Source organism: Canis lupus, chromosome 8 (genome assembly GCF_011100685.1).
Source record: "Canis lupus familiaris isolate Mischka breed German Shepherd chromosome 8, alternate assembly UU_Cfam_GSD_1.0, whole genome shotgun sequence".
Classification (NCBI taxonomy): domain Eukaryota; kingdom Metazoa; phylum Chordata; class Mammalia; order Carnivora; family Canidae; genus Canis; species Canis lupus.
This window is the reverse complement of record NC_049229.1, coordinates 14,105,851-14,123,763: the sequence shown is the minus strand read 5'-3', so window position 1 is coordinate 14,123,763 and position 17,913 is coordinate 14,105,851. Positions and strand designations below refer to the sequence as shown.

Genomic DNA, 17,913 nt, shown 5'->3' with positions numbered 1-17,913 from the left:
CCTCTTGTGAAATTCTTTTTTTTTTTTAATATTTTATTTATTTATTCATGAGAGAGAGAAAGAGAGAGAGAGAGGCAGAGACACAGGCAGAGGGAGAAGCAGGCTCCATGCAGGGAGCTCGATGTGGGACTCGATCCCGGGACTCCAGGATCACGCCCTGGGCTGCAGGCAGCTGCTTAACCGCCAAGCCACCCAAGTGTCCCTCTCTTGTGAAATTCTGCCACTGCCAGATTACTAGCTACTCTTGCCCCTTCTGGTGGTTTCCAGTCTAGGTCTTCTTTGTGGGCTAGTCAAGACTCAGAATGACGAGCTAAACGTTAAAAATAAAAACCAAAGATAATCTGAAATCAGATCTATTTTATGTAACTTTTGACTTTTTCTCATCCATTTTCTGGATAAAATACACCAACTGAAAGCAGAGAATGAGATGCAGCTTCTTCATTATCCAAAATTAAATATTTTGTTAGTGAAAAATGAAAGAATATAGATGACTTCTGACAAATCATTAAAGGAAATTCAATTTATACTTTATAAATAGGAACATTGTTCTAGTTATTCAGCCAGAAATCTTTCTTTCTTTTTTTTTTTCTTCTGGTTAAAACTCCCTAACACTAGCACGTATTTTTTTTATTTTTATAATTGAAATGTAAAGATCTGATCTGTTTTAGAGAGACTGCTCTAGCAAAAATGGGAGAAGATAAATTGGTACAGCATGAAACTATGTGGAGAATGGCAGAAAAGTAATAAAATACACTAAATATTGCTATAGGGAATGTAATTCAACTCTAAGTACTGATGCCAAGAAATCAAGAGAAATGCCTAAGGGAATAAGAGGAGACTAAGAAGTTTCTGATCAGGGAACTAAGAATAAAAATGACCTCAACATAAAAGGTATAATTAGGGCCTGCTATGATAAATGCCACTACTTCTTTTTTTTTTTTTTTTTTAAGAGTTTATTCATTTATTTGAGAGAGAGACAGTGAGAGCAAGAAAGAGCATGAGCTGTCGGGGGCATGGGGCAGGGAGGTGGGCAGGGCCGGGGAAGGGGGAGGATGGCAGAGGGAAAAGGAGAAGCAGATTTCCCACTGAGCAGGGAGCAGGACACAGGGCTTGACCTCAGGACCCTGGGATCATGAGCTGAGCCCAAGGCAGACGCTTAACTTACTAAGCCACCCAAGTGCTCCAAATACCACTACTTCTTTTGCATTCATTAAGAAATTGACTGCTGGGCAGCCTAGGTGGCTCAGCGGTTTAGCTCTGCCTTCAGCCCAGGGCGTGATCCTGGAGACCCAGGATTGACTCCCACATCAGGCTCCCTGCATGGAGTTCCTCTGCCTTTCTCTCTCTGTCTCTCTCATGAATAAACAAAATAAAATCTTTATAAATAAATAAATAAAGTTATTTCACCGGTTTCTTTTAATTTTTTTTTTAATTTTTAATTTTTTTCTTTTAATTTTTTTTTAATGTGGCTACTAAAAGATTTAATCTAGCATATTTCTATTGGACAGTGCTGATCTAGAATGTTACTCTAGATTGTCACTGGTGAAGACCATTTTGTATAGGCTGACAGCACTCTACTAATAAGGCTGGTGATAATGGGTTAAGAACTACATCAGGGGATCCCTGGGTGGCGCAGTGGTTTGGCGCCTGCCTTTGGTCCAGGGCACGATCCTGGAGGATCGAATCCCACGGGATCGAATCCCACCTCGGGCTCCCGGTGCATTGAGCCTGCTTCTTCCTCTGCCTGGGTCTCTGCCTCTCTTTCTCTCTGTGTGTGACTATCATAAAAAAAAAAAAAAAAAAAGAACTACATCAGTCAAATCAGTCAATCAGCAGTGGTCATGCCTGTAGGCAGAAGTATTATAAATATTGATCAAAAGAGAATAGGTATAGGTACCTATATCTACAATCTACTTTGAAATACATTAAAAAATCAACATGAATTAATGAATAGAAAAGCAGCTGATAAAACAAATGTAGTAAAATGTTAATGGTAGAATCAAGGAGATGGGTGTACAGATGTTCACTGCAAATTCTTTAAACTTTCAGGTATTTTAAAAATGTTTCATAATAGGGCAGCCCCGGTGGCCCAGTGGTTTAGCACTGCCTTCAGCCCAGGGCATGATCCTGGAGACCCGGAATCGAGTCCCATGTCAGGTTCCCTGCGTGGAGCCTGCTTCTCCCTCTGCCTGTGTCTCTGCCTCTCTCTCTCTCTCTGTGTGTCTCTCATGAATAAATAAAATCTTTAAAAAAATGTTTCATAATAAAACGTTGAAAAAAAAGGGGGGAAACAGGAAGGTTCTATCAGTATGGAATAGCATAAGGATTATACTGGAGATTAGGAGGCCTGCTCCAGATACCCTTGCTGTTAAAATGTATACTTTGCAGTTTCTTTGTTGGTGGAGAATAGGACAATGAATTATTAATGTATTCATAGTAATACTGAAGAAGATACTTTTTTCTGACTACTACAGTTCTTGATTTTTGTTATTTGATCTCTGCCTTCAGGAAGTAAGGCTTTTTTTAAAAGATTTATTTATTTATTTATTTATTTATTTATTTATTTATTTATTTATTTATTTATTTATTTATTTATTTATGATAGACATAGAGAGAGAGAGAGGCAGAGACACAGTAGGAGGGAGAAGCAGGCTCCATGCCGGGAGCCCGACGTGGGACTCGATTTCGGGATTCCAGGATCATGCCCTGGGCCAAAGGCAGGTGCTAAACCACTGAGCCACCCAGGGATCCCTGGAAGTAAGGCTTTTAATAAATAATTATAAGGTCTTTTATTTTACACTCAAAAACTTTCTTTTGAGAGTAGAGAGTTAAAGAACCTCAGTAAGAACACTCCAGCATTTATCATATATGCTGATATAAATGTATGCACATGCCCAAAAGGCTCTGGTGTTCGTAGGTAAATAGCTTGACAGTATTCATTCAGCAGTATTAGACTGTTACCCTTAAAGCGAAAAAATAAAAGAAACACAACTACCTTGAGAAGAGAAACTCAAAACGAGGACTACACATGATAATAATCAACTATCAAGATTGTAGGAGTTAAAAAAAATCAATACATTAAATGCAGTAAATTCATGTGTTAAATTTCAACGCTGCTGAATGATAAATGGCAAATGTGTAACTGCCACAGAGAAGAACACTTCTAATCAACTTTCTCAGTGAGCAGCACTGGAACACTGCTAAATAATTAATATAAATTATGGATCCAAAAATAGAAATGGAATGGACCTTGAAAGACAATCCAAGTTATCTATGGTCTCATGAACATAAAAACTTGGGCGCTCACCTTAGAAAGGAGATGAATAAGGCCCAGAGAAGCTCACTGTCTTACCTAAGGTCATCTAGTCAAAAAACATTGGTGATGGGGACGGTGTGCAGTTTTCCTGCCCTCTGATACACGATAATATTGCTAGTCGATAGACTTGTGATAGAGAATAAAACATTGGCTTCAGGTTAGGGGTGAACACTTAGGAATGATCTATCACCTTGACTTACAAAAGTTTAAACCTGGTGCTGGTTGGTGGGAATATAAAGTTGTATAAAACAGCTATGGGCCTAAACAGTGTAGACCTAGCCAATACTTAAATTAGAGGTTCTAACCAGTAAATAGTAAGCTACTGATAGACTCTGAAGTTTCATCTGAATGCCACTATCTTCCCCCTAATTCTACAACTTGGCTCCCTTCTCACTGGGAAGGGAAGGAAAAATAACACCAATGTCCTCTGCCTTACTCAGGGAATTCACCAACAGCATTTCCTCACCCCTCTCCCATCTGATGACTTCAAGACTTCAGAGATATGAAAAACACTCCTTATTCACCAGAAAGATTGGAGAACCAAACAAAAGGTACATTGTCTATCATAAGCACCACTATCACAGTCACCAAACATTCCGTAAGTCTAAAAATACACTTTGGGTCAAACATTCACTCAACCTTTTTCGTATACCTACCACATATCAGACACTGTGCTGGATGTTGAAATTTCTAAAAAGAACAGTTCCTGCTTATCAAGGAGTCTAGATAATTATAATCGGGTGACTGGTGCTATGCCATAGATGAGAGCAGGGTGCTCAGAAAGCACACATAAGGGGCCATGTGCCCAGAAGAATGAGGACCTCTGGGTGAAGGTAGGGAATGTGGGGAAGGGGGTTAGGGAAGACTTCCTGGAGAAGATTCTCAAGCTGAGCCCTGAAGGAAAAGAAAAAATTAGCCAGACTAATGAAGCTACATGTATAAGGGCACAAAACTATGGTGATATTATATAAGACTCAACTGTTTGATAGACTATGAACATTTTCTATTTCAAGATCGTATCAATATCTAATTAAAATAAATGAATACCATTGATGGCTTTACTTTCACTTCTGAAGCTGCTTTTCTCTATTAATAAAGCAGATGGAGCAGCCCGGGTGGCTCAGCAGTTTAGTGCCGCCTTCAGCCCAGGGTCTGATCCTGGAGACCCAGGATCGAGTCCCACGTCGGGCTCCCTGCATGGAGTCTGCTTCTTCCTCTGCCTGTGTCTCTGCCTCTCTCTCTCTCTCTCTCTCTCTGTGTGTGTCTCTCATGAATAAATAAATAAATCTTAAAAAACAAAGCAGATGTATGTATTTGTTAAAAAACAAAGCAGATTTAGCCCTCTATCATGAGGGCTAAATGAGATAATGCATATTAAATGCTCAGAACAGTTCCTGGCACAGGTGAAATTCATTTTCTCATTTCTTTCACAAATCTTCTCCCAATGTGACTTTCCAGTAACACAACCATGTGACATGAGTATCACCTTTGACAAATGTTAAAGTGGAAGAAAAAAATTTAAAAGAAGAAAGGTAAGTAAACAGGGTATTATCTAAAAATATAAGCTCTTTCTCTGCAGGAAGTTTTTTGTGGTTGCAGATTAAAGGAGATAAGAGATACCATTTGTGAAATACAAAGCTCAAGGTAACTATAGAAGGTGTACGTATTTAGTTATTCAGAATTTAATTAACTGATTCAATTAAAAAAAAAACCTTTAGGATGTTCTTGCTGGATTTTCAGATTTATTTGTCTCAACACACTAACAAAATGTTCAATTCTATCAAAAGAACACCCTTATACTAAAATCTAGATGTTACTAGTGGCAAAATCAAGCAAAGTTAAATAAGGTTGAAATTTACATTAATATACAATTTCTTTGCTATTACAAACTAATGTTAAGAAAGTGTAAAGAACAACAAAAAAAAAGAAAGTGTAAAGAACATTTTGCTATCTAAAATTACTTTTAATTTATTCTGGAATAAAGGATTAAAAAGCATTAAAAACACTAATTTTGAAAATCTGCCATAGCTTCTCATATAAGAAGTGAATAGTACTTGATGACTTAGAAAATTCAGAAGGCAGTCATGTTTTAAGGCAAAATCTACCCCAAGTGTATTTTGAAGAATATGTCCTTCAAAATGCTCTGTGAAAAAAGTTCCATAGTCAAACAGTATATTTCTCTTGGAAAATATCTGCATCTCTTTCCCTCCACATTTGTTGTTTTGCCTAATTCCTCCCTCTATGCTTTGGACCCTATCGTTTTCTATGTTCCTGAATTCACTATCACTCGCTCCTTTCCTCTTACACAGTCAGCTTCAACCCCTATCTGGATCTTCTCCCACTTGTCCACTCACTTTATCCCTTCCAAATACTGCCCTATTTCTATCCTCCCTGCTTCCTGTCTCAATTTCCATCATTACTTGCGAAATATAGGAAGTATACATATTGGTCTCTGCCCCTGATTCCTGGCACAGAGCTCCTAAAACCCTTGGAATTTCCTGGGTGATAGTAGTGTCTTTTGTTCTAATGAGGTGACTCTTGATGGGCTCCTGGATAGTTTCAGCATGAGGGACAGTCACCAGAAAGGCCAAGCCATGATTAGAAGCTTGGAAATTTCAGCTCCAGCCCTCCACTCTCCAGGAAATGAAGAGGGGCTGGGAATTAATGATCATGCCCACATGATGAAGCCTCCATAAAAATCCTAAAGTATGGGATTTGGAGAGCTGCTCAATACATCTATATACCAGGAGGGTGGCACACCCCAATTCCTTCTGTATGGAAGCTCCCATACTTGGGACCTCTCTAGACCTTTCCCTATGTATCTCTTCATCTGGCTGTTCATCTGTACTCTTTACATTATCCTTTATTATATAATAAACTAGTAACCTTAAGTAAGTGTTTCCCCGAGTTCTGAGAGCCATTCTAGTAAACGATAAAACTCAAAGAGGGGTCGTGGGAACTTCCAATTTACAGCAATCAGTCAGAAGTACAGGTGACAACCTGGGACTTGCAACTAATGTCTGAAGGGGATGTGAAGTCTTGTGGAACTCAGCCCTTGACCTATGGAGTCGGCACTAATTCCTAGTGTCAAAAAACTTTATTCAATTGTAGGACAACCAGCTGATATCACAGATAATTGCCTGATGTGTGAAAACATCTGGTGACAGAGTTTAAGTGTGTCATGTTCTGTGTCAGTGATAAAAGAGAGACACATAGTGTGTTTTTCCTATACAACCTGCAAGCTACTCCATTTGGCTGCTTCTCCCTTCCCTCCACTTCCATAGCTTACTCTAGAGTCAACCAATCATCTCCTTATCACTATATTCAGTGACCCTTCCTGATCCTCATTCTCCATGATTGTTGTGTTAACATTTGACAATATTAATCTCTGCCTGCCTTTTGAAACATTCTCTTCCTTTGGCTGCCATAACATACTTGTCTAGTTAACCTCCAATTTCTGCAGGTACTCTTCCATGTCCTCTGGCAAGCGTATCCTCTACTACACAGTTATATATTAAAATACCTTAAAGCTCAGTCTTAGAATTTCTTTCTCCTTTCATATGATTTTAATTATCACCCACAGGCATTTGAAAATATTTCTATCTGCTGCCCAGACCTCTCTTCTGAACTCTAGGGCTATATGCCCAACTATCTATTAAGTATCTCCTTTTGGATACCCTAGAAGCATCAAACTAGATACATCCAAAGCCAGACTCACAATTTTCCCTCCAAATGTCTTTCAAATTCTCAGTAAAGGGCATCACCTTCCAACCAGTTAAACAAATCCATATGCTGATGTCATCCTTGATCTCTTTCTCCAGTTCACATACTCCCATCCAGTTATCAAATTCTCTCAGTTTTATTTCCTAAATATCTGAAGATTCATCCATTTCCAACTAGTCTCTGCCTCTCTAAATCTATATTTCTATGCTTTATTCTGGGTGAGTTTCTCAGTACCAACTTCCAATTAATAAATTCTTTAATTGTGGCCAGTCTAGGGTTTATCATATCACTGAATTATTTCAATGACTATTTTTCATTCAAGAATTCTAACTGATTCTTTTAAACATTCATCTGGTTCTTGTTTCATTTCTGCCTGTTTTTATTTAATATTTTCTTGTTTGCCTTAAATGGAATATATTAATTTGAATCTGAGCATATAAAACGTACTTTATTTTTATTGTTTTGAGAGAGAGTTACAGGCCATTGACTTCAAATGGTAGTTATAAGGGTTTTTTTCCCCCTCCTTACCTTAGATTCTTTTGCCATTTTGAGAAGCCTCACTCTTGCTCCACTTCTAAAAAATAAATCTGACTTTGCCCCATCTCACCTTGCACACTTTTAGTCTTTACTATCCCAAAGGAGTTGAAATCCCTGTCTCCATGCCTATTCTAGGACTCAGAACCAAGCAGGCCAATAGTTTTAGCTCTACTCAAGATTTCCTTTATGTTTTCTTTTGTTTTTGAGCTTGGCAATATCCTTTTGGTTTGCAGTTTCTGTAAGTTCATCTATCATTGATACGTATTTGGTGCAGAAGTGGTACATCGAAGTGTGAATTTATGGAACCACCTTGATTGGAAATCACTGATTCACTTTCCACACTGTAGCCAGAATTATACTTTTAAAATGAAAACTGGATTATGTCAATTCCCTGTTTTCTAGCAATCTTAGGATAAAGACCCAAGTCCTTGAAGTTACAAGGTCTGGACCCTTTCTGCTACCATTCTGACCTTTCAGTCTCTCATACTTTCCATTTTTCTGTTACCCAGCCCCCAGTAAGGGCCTTTGCACATGCTATTCTCTCCACCCAAAATGCTCTTTTCATCCTTCTTTGTTATCTTTCTTTACCTAGTTAACTCCTATTCATCCCTCTGATCTTAACTCACTTGCTATATCTTCAAGGAAACCTTCCCTGATCTCCTTATCTAGGTCAAGTTTTTTTCTTAAATGTCTTCATAGGACCTTGTACCTTTTTTTGTTTGCTTGGTACCACTTATCACACTTGCATATTTACCTGTATTTCTAGGATTATTATAACGTCAGGCTAAAAACTCCATGGGGACAATGATCATGCCTGTTTTTATTTACCACTGTATCCTCAACCTAGCTGCTGAATAACTGAAAGAAAATTCGGACCCTTCACAATATGATATTTAAGGTGTTCCAAACCAGGGCCATAACCAACATTCTTTTTTTTTTTTTTTTTTTTATAAATTTTTATTTATTTATGATAGTCACACAGAGAGAGAGAGAGAGAGAGAGAGAGAGGCAGAGACATAGGCAGAGGGAGAAGCAGGCTCCATGCACCGGGAGCCTGATGTGGGATTCGATCCCGGGTCTCCAGGATCGCGCCCTGGGCCAAAGGCAGGCGCTAAACCGCTGCGCCACCCAGGGATCCCCATAACCAACATTCTTGACCTCATGTCCCGCTACTACCAAACAAGTAAGATATGCTCCAGCTACTAGGGGTCTACTCACTATTCTTCAAGTATGCCTTTATTTTCTGCCTCTAAACCCTCATGACTCAAACTGCTGTCTCTGCTTAGAATACCCTCTCCACTAACTCAGCCTGAGGAAGTTTATCTCAAATGCCACCCTCTTCATGAAGTCTTTCCTCAACCTCCTTATTTACATCTCACTGACGGTGTTCATATGCCGTCCCTCCCCGGAATCGTGTATGTCTTATCACTTCAGAGCTGTGAGTTTTCTCAGGGCAAGCCATATGGTCATTTCCAGAACCACATAATAGTCACTTAATATTTATTAAACTGAATCTGAGCACAGATAATTAAATTTACTTTTGTTGATTTGTAGATTTTATTAGAAAGCGACTATGCTGTATTTAAACTCCATCAAACAAAATACATAGTAAAAGAAAACCTTCTGGTTTGGAGTTACATAAAACAAATGTTTGGTTGTTTTATGTTGTACTGAAATAAAAATAAGAACACATGGAGAGGACAAAAAGATTTTATGGCTTCTACAGTAGCACAAAGAAATGTAAATAAAACTCTACCAAGGTTTTATTTATTCCTTCTGCTATTAAATCTTAGAATATCTTATTTTCCAAATGGCATAACTAGATTGAGAATTTAAACACAGGGCTCTTGGTAAGGGGTAGGGGTAGAATGTGGCAGTAAGGCAATAAAGAGAGTGAAGCTATTGCCTACTAGAGCTAGAAAACATACAGATTACTGGCTGCAGTGACATTCTTATTTTGAGACCATGTCATATCCCAGGGAAAATGTGGAGAGGGGTTTCCTTAAGTTGACAGGGTCCTTGAGTTGGTGGGTTAAAGGAGAGAGAGAGAAAAGCAAAAAAAAACCCACAAAAAAACCAGAAGGAATCTCAGGCGGTAAGGGTCAGCACGCACAGAACAGAAAACACCGTGGATATAAAGAAAGAAAGAAAATCTCAGGATAGCATGACAAGTAGCAGAACAAAGAAAGAGTGGGAAAGATTCCCACCTATTCCTTCTAAAGCAACACACCAAAACAACTCTATGTCTTTTTGTAAGATACCATAAAAGCGGTCTTTACTAACAATATATTTAAAAATTTGTTAAAAAGAAGTCTTACACACTTGAAACAATTGTCAGAGAACCCCAAATAATTGTCAAATGCTAAAGCAGGCATTACAATTACATAAAACAACTGGACAGATGTGCCAATTTCACTAGTACAGGTACTGGTAAACAATATTAATGAAAAATAACCAAAAATTTTGAGAACATCAGTGTGGGGGAAAAGTCTTTAAGTTCCAAAGCATTTCAAACCACAGAAAGGGTAAGTTTTTTTCTTTGCATTTCCACTGACTCTAAAAATAAACCTTTATTTTTTCCAGATTATAAAGGAAATATATATTTGTTGTTTAAAAAAATTCTAACACTATGCAATATGTAATATAGAAAACCAACATTCTATATAACCTTTCCCTTCGGAAGTAACTAATGTTTATCAGTTGGGTAACAGCCACTTTTTTGATTATTTGAGAATAGTAATAGGAGAGCTGCTCTGAACAAGATTATACTGATTTTTCAATTTCTCCTTTGAGCTGTACATTTCCTACTCACTACTAAGGAAAAAGAAAAGGAAAAAGAAAATCCCAAATACACATTGATCCTCCAAAACAGGCAATCCATAAGTAAGACTAACCTCGAAGAAAAAATCAAAGGTGACTGGGCAAAACTGTTAGACTAAGTGGCAGAAACAAATATTATCAGATATTGAAAAATGGAGTAAAAGTAGAAAAAAATACTAGCCAGTCTTTTTTATAATTCCGATAATCTTGATAACTTTTCCTTCAAAGAAGATTGAAGCAGCCAACCTAATTATCTATGGTTTTTAGCTTTTAAAAAAGAACACTGTACAAATTAGGTATACTGTGGTGCCAGACGGCAAAGAAGTGCTCAAAAAACTGCACAATGATGGGGGTATGTCAAAGAGACAGGAGCCAATAAAAAGTTTGCAATTGCCAAAGCCAGACTAATTTGAACAAAATAAATATTAGATTATAACCCAAAATATAAAATAAAAACACCATGAGTACATACTATTATAAATAAGGATTAAATAAATAAGTAAATAGAGAATATACAAATTTCCCATATTTCTACATGGGAATTTAAAATAATTTATGTAAATATTCTGCCTCTAAAGAGGTAAAGCATACAACCATTCCCCCCCACCCCATGCATGGTTGCACACTGACTTCCTTCCAAAGATTACAGCATGAAAAGAGGGGAAAAAAAACTTCGTATTGGAGAAACCTGACAAACCCTTCCTCAGCCAGGTGATCAAAGTTAGTATCAATAAGGATAAGTCATGTTGATACTATACCTTTTATGTGATGTTATAGGGCCAGTACTTTACCTTTATGGTCTTTCCCCCCAAAATCTAAAATCTGAGGCTAATCATGAGAAAGACATCACACAAATTCCAGTTGAGGGACATTCTATGTAATAACTGCCCAGCACTCCTCAAAACTGTCAAGGTCTTCAAAATAAAGTCTTAGAAACTCACAGGGAAGAGGAGTCTAATGAGACATGATGAATTAAATGTAAGGTGGTATTCTGGATGAGATCCTATGACAGATGTTGTCAGCTATATGTTATTTTTTCTTTCTGATGACATGTCAAGAGTGATAACCAGGTGATGGACATTGAAATGGAATTAATAAAACAAAACACTGGCAAGTAATTAAGAATTTGGTAAACTTAGAATGTTTTTACAACCATGAAACTATGTGGCTTTGCAATTTTCACTTTCAAGTTCTTATTTTGGTAAAAGACTGATATTGATAAAACACTTTATGTATATTTTGCAGGGTTATTTTGGTCCATTTGAAGAGGAAGTGCTGTTTCCATTTATCTTCTAAGCTTAAACCCAGGAAGATTGCCTGTTATCTCTTTCCTAAACCGATGAGAAAATTTTCAAGAGGTTTTCCTGCCATTCATATCATAGGATGTGTAGATCTTTTCTGGAGAGGGAGATCTACGATAACTGGAAAACTTCAATTTAGATTAATTCTGTAACTTTATATACACAAGCAATTTCTAGGCATTTATGAGTTACACAAAACAGAGTGAAAAAATGCTCTACTGACTAAATAATGTTGCATTTGCAAGCTCTCCCCCGCCCCACATTAAAGAAATGATGTTTGCCATAATTACTTAACAAATACCAAAGGCAATTCTGATACTCCAACCCACCTGAGTATCTCTTTAAATCTTAAGAGTGCTTACTCTATAGGAGGTATATTAGGGATATATACTTCCTGACCAGATTTTTTTAAAACTGCAATAAAATTATAAATTTTTAAAACAAGGTCTAGTACTGCTACGGATTACTGTGAATCCAAAGTGAAGAATCAGCTTTCCATTTTCCAAAGAGGTCAATAAGCATGAGTCCTGCTACTGGGCCTTCTGACCAACCTGAGATAGCACTAGTGATATGGAGTTATTGAGGCCTGTTCTCTCAAGCTCATATAACTGTGTTTCTCACTCCTTTACTGCTGACTCCTTTACACAATCCATTCATTTATTCCTTTTTTTTTTCATTCATTTATTCCTAACAAGGATGCTGTAAAGAGCACTCACAATGCCCACATGCCCTGTACTGAAAGGGCCTACAACAGAACTCATTTTGTTTTTTATTTTATTTTATTTTGTTTTAGTTGGTTTAAATATTAGGAATAATGGTACTTTCTCTAAACAGTTTGTTTCCATTTGATCTGATGAACTATGTGAATCCTCAAAATCAGTGAATCTTACAGTGGAAATAACTTCCTTAGAAAGTGTACCAGAATTATGTGTCTTCAAACTTCTCCACTTACTGATATATCTTAACTCTTTCTCAAGCCCATCCTGGCCCCTTTGAGAATCTCTTTAGGTAAAGAGGGTGTTTATAAATGTAGTGTGGAGTGCTTATGAATGATGTGCAGGAAGATAAAAGGATGAATCCCTGCTCTTTGGCACTCACGTTTTCATCTTCAAGTTTGTGGATAGAATTTACAGCTAAATTACTAGAGCACTTCATTGGTATGAATTTTGTGGGCCAACCTTAAACTTCTAATTTTTCCTAAACTTATTTTCCCTTTGTGCTCTTATCTTACCTTTATTTTAACTTATTTTAAGTTTATTTTTTGCAGTGCATACATCATTATAATCATCTTTTATCTCATAGAACAAAGCAAAACAGAAATAATCTAAAAATAAAGAGTACCTACTCTGGAGTGGGGAGGATAAACCTGAAGGAACTACATACTCTTCCTAATACTATTTTGAAAAAAAAAAATGTCTAAGTGAAATACTGCAATAAAATCTAAGCTTTGAATTCATCTTAATTGTTATTGAGAGAAAAATCAGCCTTCCAAGAGTTAGAAGTCTGAAACAGAAACTATTTTAAAAGGGAAAAGACCTGTTATTTTGAAATAAATATTTTAACACAAAATTAATGACTAATAAAATAGTACCACTGTCATAATAATTAGGTATGAACAATTTATAAAACTTCAAAAACATAGTTAAGTTAATTTACTACTCATTCTGGAACTGCTGTTTACCTTGCAGATTTAATAATATGTATTTTAAAATTTTGGTTAAAGTGGGTATTATATTTTCACAGGTAGTTCTACCTAGCACATTCCTAAGAAGTGTGTTTTAAAATACTGCCATAGGGCAGCCCGGGTGGCTCAGTGGTTTAGCGCTGCCTTCAGCCCAGGGCGTGATCCTGGAGACCCGGGATTGAGTCCCGCGTCAGGCTCCGTGCATGGAGCCTGCTTCTCCCTCTGCCTGTATCTCTGCCTGCCTCTATCTCTCTCTCTCTCTCTCTCTCCCTCACCCCCCACCCTGTGTCTCTCACGAATAAATAAAATCTAAAAAAAAAAAAAAAAGAAAAGAAAACTGGCTCTTTAAGGAGCTTTAAAAAAAAAAATACTGCCATAGAAGCAAGGTATACCACAATGATTCACATAGACAATCTCACAACACCCCAAGTAGTTATCACACAAACATTATCAGGGGCACATCAAGAGAAGAATCAACTTGCCATTAATATTCTGTCAGAGAGAAAACAGATATGGGAGCCTGGCAACGCTGTATTCCTAACAATGCTGTTCTAAGACATACAATCATTTGGCTGACTAATGCAATCAGGGAAATTTTGTTTCAAACACCATGCAAAATATACCCTTTTGGGGATATCTGGAAAGAAAGAGATATAAGGTCAAATTCATTATAGAAATTTTGCCTGGCTTCATTCAGCTTTCTACTTACTCCCTTGATTACTTCACCCAAAACCCACTTATGTGGTACTTGATCATACACCCCATTAGCAGTCAGTACATGTAAGAACCATTCTAAGTGGTATAAACTATTCCAGCAGTCACATGCCAAAATAGAACTCTTACGAGTCAAGAAGGTGTAATGAGTACTCTAGGTACCTTAAAATCATCATAATGCTAATAGAACTACTTGATAATACTTCTAATATTATAATTAGTATATATTATATAAAGTATATATATAATTTATAATATATTATAAATAATATAAAATTTAAATATACAATTGTATACTTATAATACAAGTACTTGATATATACTACTAGTTGGTTATGGAAATAAGACAAACTTCTATTTTGAAAGTGGAAGAAGTATATTATTCTTAGGACCGTTTCAGTACCTTAAAATGAGTTTCATAAAGTCAGTTAAAAAAAGAGATTCCCAATCTAAGAATCATTAAGACTTCTAATAATTTTGAGTGTTTGACTTTTATAAATTGCTTATTTTTGTAAAGCAATATGAACACACTTCTGAGAAACTGCTTTTATATAATAGTGGTTCTCAAAATGTGGTCCCCAAACCAGCAGCATCAGCACTACCTAGGAACTTTTTAGAAATGTAAATTGAGTCCTTCTGAATCAGGAACTCTGGGTGTATAGGGCCAGCATCCTGTTTTAAAAAGCCCTCAAAGTGATTCTGAGGCTCACTAAAGTCTGAGAATCAATATTCTAAAATACAGCAGAATCATTAGTGGTTAAGTTTATAATACTACATATTTATTTTAAAGTTTCTTATCTTTAAGAATAAGTTAGTTTTTTCTAAAGAAATATAATAAATATTTGTAGAAATATGTAATTCAGATAAAATAAAATGTGCTATCCTGGATTAGAGTTTAACCTAGAAATAACTGGATTAATAATTGTTCCTATAACTCCTGCCCTTAAAAACACTGAAAGAATCACTTTTTAAATTTATTTATTTTAGAGAAAGAGAGCAAACACAAGCAGGAGGGGCAAGAGGGAGAAGGAGAGAGAATCTCAAGTAGACTCCATGCTGAGCATGGTGCCTGTAGCAGGGCTCAGCTCAATCTCACTACCCTGAGATCCTGACCTGAGCTGAAACTAAGAATCGGTAGCTTAACTGACTGTGCCACATAGGTGCCCCAAGAACCACTCCTTAAATTCCACTGGAAAGAAACTTGTTAACCAGTTGACTAAAATTAAGAAAATATTTAGAAATAATCTTCAATCACTTATTTCCAATCATTAGTAATCAATAAAACTTACGAAAGTAAACTGGGAAAAATGACAAGTTTTTGATTCTAGATTTCAATATAGAAAAAAATTACTCAAACACCTTCTCAGAGCAAACATGGGGGTAGTACATGTTCTTTGAAGGCAACAGTAGCAGCACGACATCCTTGTTTTGACACCAAGGAACAAGACCTTCTACCTCTAAAGCCAGACCTTAAGAGCTAGTCTTTAAGCAGGAGGAGCAATTATATGGAGAAAAGTATTTAAAAGTTGCAGAGGTATAATAAAAATACTTCAATACTTAATCTAACATTTGCCATTGCAAACACAGTAAAGTATTTAAGAGTTTCTTTGCTACTTTAACATCATTAAAAGATAATTTCAAGCACAGTTGGTGTTAAACTCCACAGTATTTCTACAATTTGGGCAAAAAAAATATGCCCAAGATTTTATATATACACACACAAAAAAAGCCACCAAGCATAGTTTACTGTATCTTAGGTTCTTTATGGTATTGAAACATTTGTAAGAGGTTATATAAATCAACAGAAAGAAATAAAATAACTTGGGTGGCAGGAAAAAAAGAAAACTCATTGCCAAGTAAATGCTACTGCCAAATGACCTTTAATGGCTAAGACCCACGTCTCCATTTTTCTCTCACTGTAGTAAAACCAACTAAGAGATGGCAATCAAAACAAATTCTGCAGTGTTTCCATCAAACTGCTTTCTATTCAATGCCCCAAGCATGCTATAAGAATGAAAGCATTCAATGCTGATCTCTGGTCGTAATTCTTTTAAATTACATTATAAATTTTCATTCTGCAGAAGCTATTTTAACCAATTCTCAGTTATCTACAAAAATTGGTAGTAGAGTTTTGAACAGCTAGTAAGATTATCTAAAATGATGTACTTTTTCCCTATACCCCCTCTACTAAAGGAGCTTATGAACAACTGAAAGCCCAAAATGCAAGCTGCAAAAGGAGCAAGGAACAAAGACACTAGGACTTATGGGTAGGAGAGTGTGTGTGTTTGTGTGTGTGTGTGTGTGTGTGTGTGTGTGTGTGTGTGTGGAGACAGAGATAAACTAGAGATAAGAAGCTTTCCACTTTATATCCTTTTTTTTTTAATTTTTTTATTTTTTTTAATTCATGAGAGACAGAGAGAGAGACAGAGAGAGGCAGAGACACAGGCAGAGGGAGAAGCAGGCTCCATGCAGGGAGCCCCATGTGGGACTCAATCCGGGCCGGGGCCAAAGGCAGGCGTTAAACCGCTCAGCCACCCAGGGATCCCCTATATCCTTTTATTTTTTAGATGAAAGGTTAGTAAAGTGCCTCTGTCTTCTCCAGGCAATCTCACATTGCCAATTATTAATGATGACTCGGTGACTCAAAAGAAAAACCCATCTTAAAAATGAAAGTTGTGAAAGTATGTGTAAACTATGAGTCATGGAGACTTTAGAATTTCAACCTGATCATTCTAGAAAAAATGATCAACAAACGCATTAGTTCTTTCCACATAAAACCATGGTGAAGGAAACTGACATCGAAAAAAAAGAACCCAGGCAAAGACAGTTTGCATGGTCATGTTGAAACTCATTTCTAGCTCCTGGGCTAGACTTTGACCATTATACCAAACAAGACATCACCAACCCCAGTACAGCCGTCATTAGAGCTGTTCAAAAATACTAATTCTCTTTCTCCTTCTGGGTACATGTAGTAGGATTGCCTCCCTTATCTTACTGAACTAAGGTGTAGCTGCATAGCTTGCATTAGCTGCTAATAAATTATGAGAAGTGATAGGTATCATATCTGAGTAGATGCTTTATGAGTCAGTGTGTGCTCTACCACCTTCCCTTTTCCCTCTGTCACAGTGACTGGGAATATCTCAGAAAGTTATTCTGAGTCTCATGGGGGACAAGAATGATGATGACACAGAGGATCCACAATGAACATGTAGCATGTACAAGAAATAATTTGTTTTAAGCCACCCAAATTTGGGGTTTATTACTGCAGCATAACATATCCTAATACTAATAATCTTTTATTTTCTCTATATGGTTAATATATTCCTTATTTAATTATTTTATAGAAAAGTAAGCCATTAATTTAGACACTCAAGTTTAGAATCTAAGCATCAGTTAAAAAAAAAAAAAAAAAAAAAAGAACTCTTGGGACGCCTGGGTGGCTCAGTGGTTGAGCATCTACCTTTGGCTCAGGGTGTGATCCCAAGTCTGGAGATTGAGTCCTACATTGGGCTCCCTGCATGGAGCCTGCTTCTCCCTCTGCCTGTGTTTCTGTCTCTCTCTGTGTGTCTCTCATGAATAAATAAATAAAATCTTGAAAAAAAAATGAAGACCCTCAAACTAAAAAAATTAAAAGAGGAGATTGTCAGTTATTTAAATTAGGAGACTAAACACATCACAAAAAACTACCATGCTATTGTTCCTAGAAACTTAAGGCCAGGGCAGCCCCGGTGGCGCAGCGGTTTAGTGCTGCCTGCAGCCAAGGGCGTGATCCTGGAGACCCGGGATCGAGTCCCACATCAGGCTCCCTGCATGGTGCC

General features: G+C 37.0%; 1 protein-coding gene and 1 long non-coding RNA gene across 3 annotated transcripts in view; one reads left to right on the top strand and one right to left on the bottom strand.

The window, feature by feature from the left end:
• LOC111096992 overlaps positions 1-13,123 on the top strand; it is a 75,537-nt gene extending 62,414 nt beyond the window's left edge. Inside the window, exons 5-7 of the long non-coding RNA XR_005363137.1 lie at positions 3,757-3,867; positions 4,775-4,848; positions 11,642-13,123. This is a non-coding gene — a long non-coding RNA (uncharacterized LOC111096992). The remainder of the gene's footprint in view (positions 1-3,756; positions 3,868-4,774; positions 4,849-11,641) is intronic.
• Positions 1-17,913, bottom strand: part of PRORP (protein only RNase P catalytic subunit) — a 122,190-nt gene that overhangs the window by 45,876 nt on the left and 58,401 nt on the right. The window lies entirely within an intron of this gene.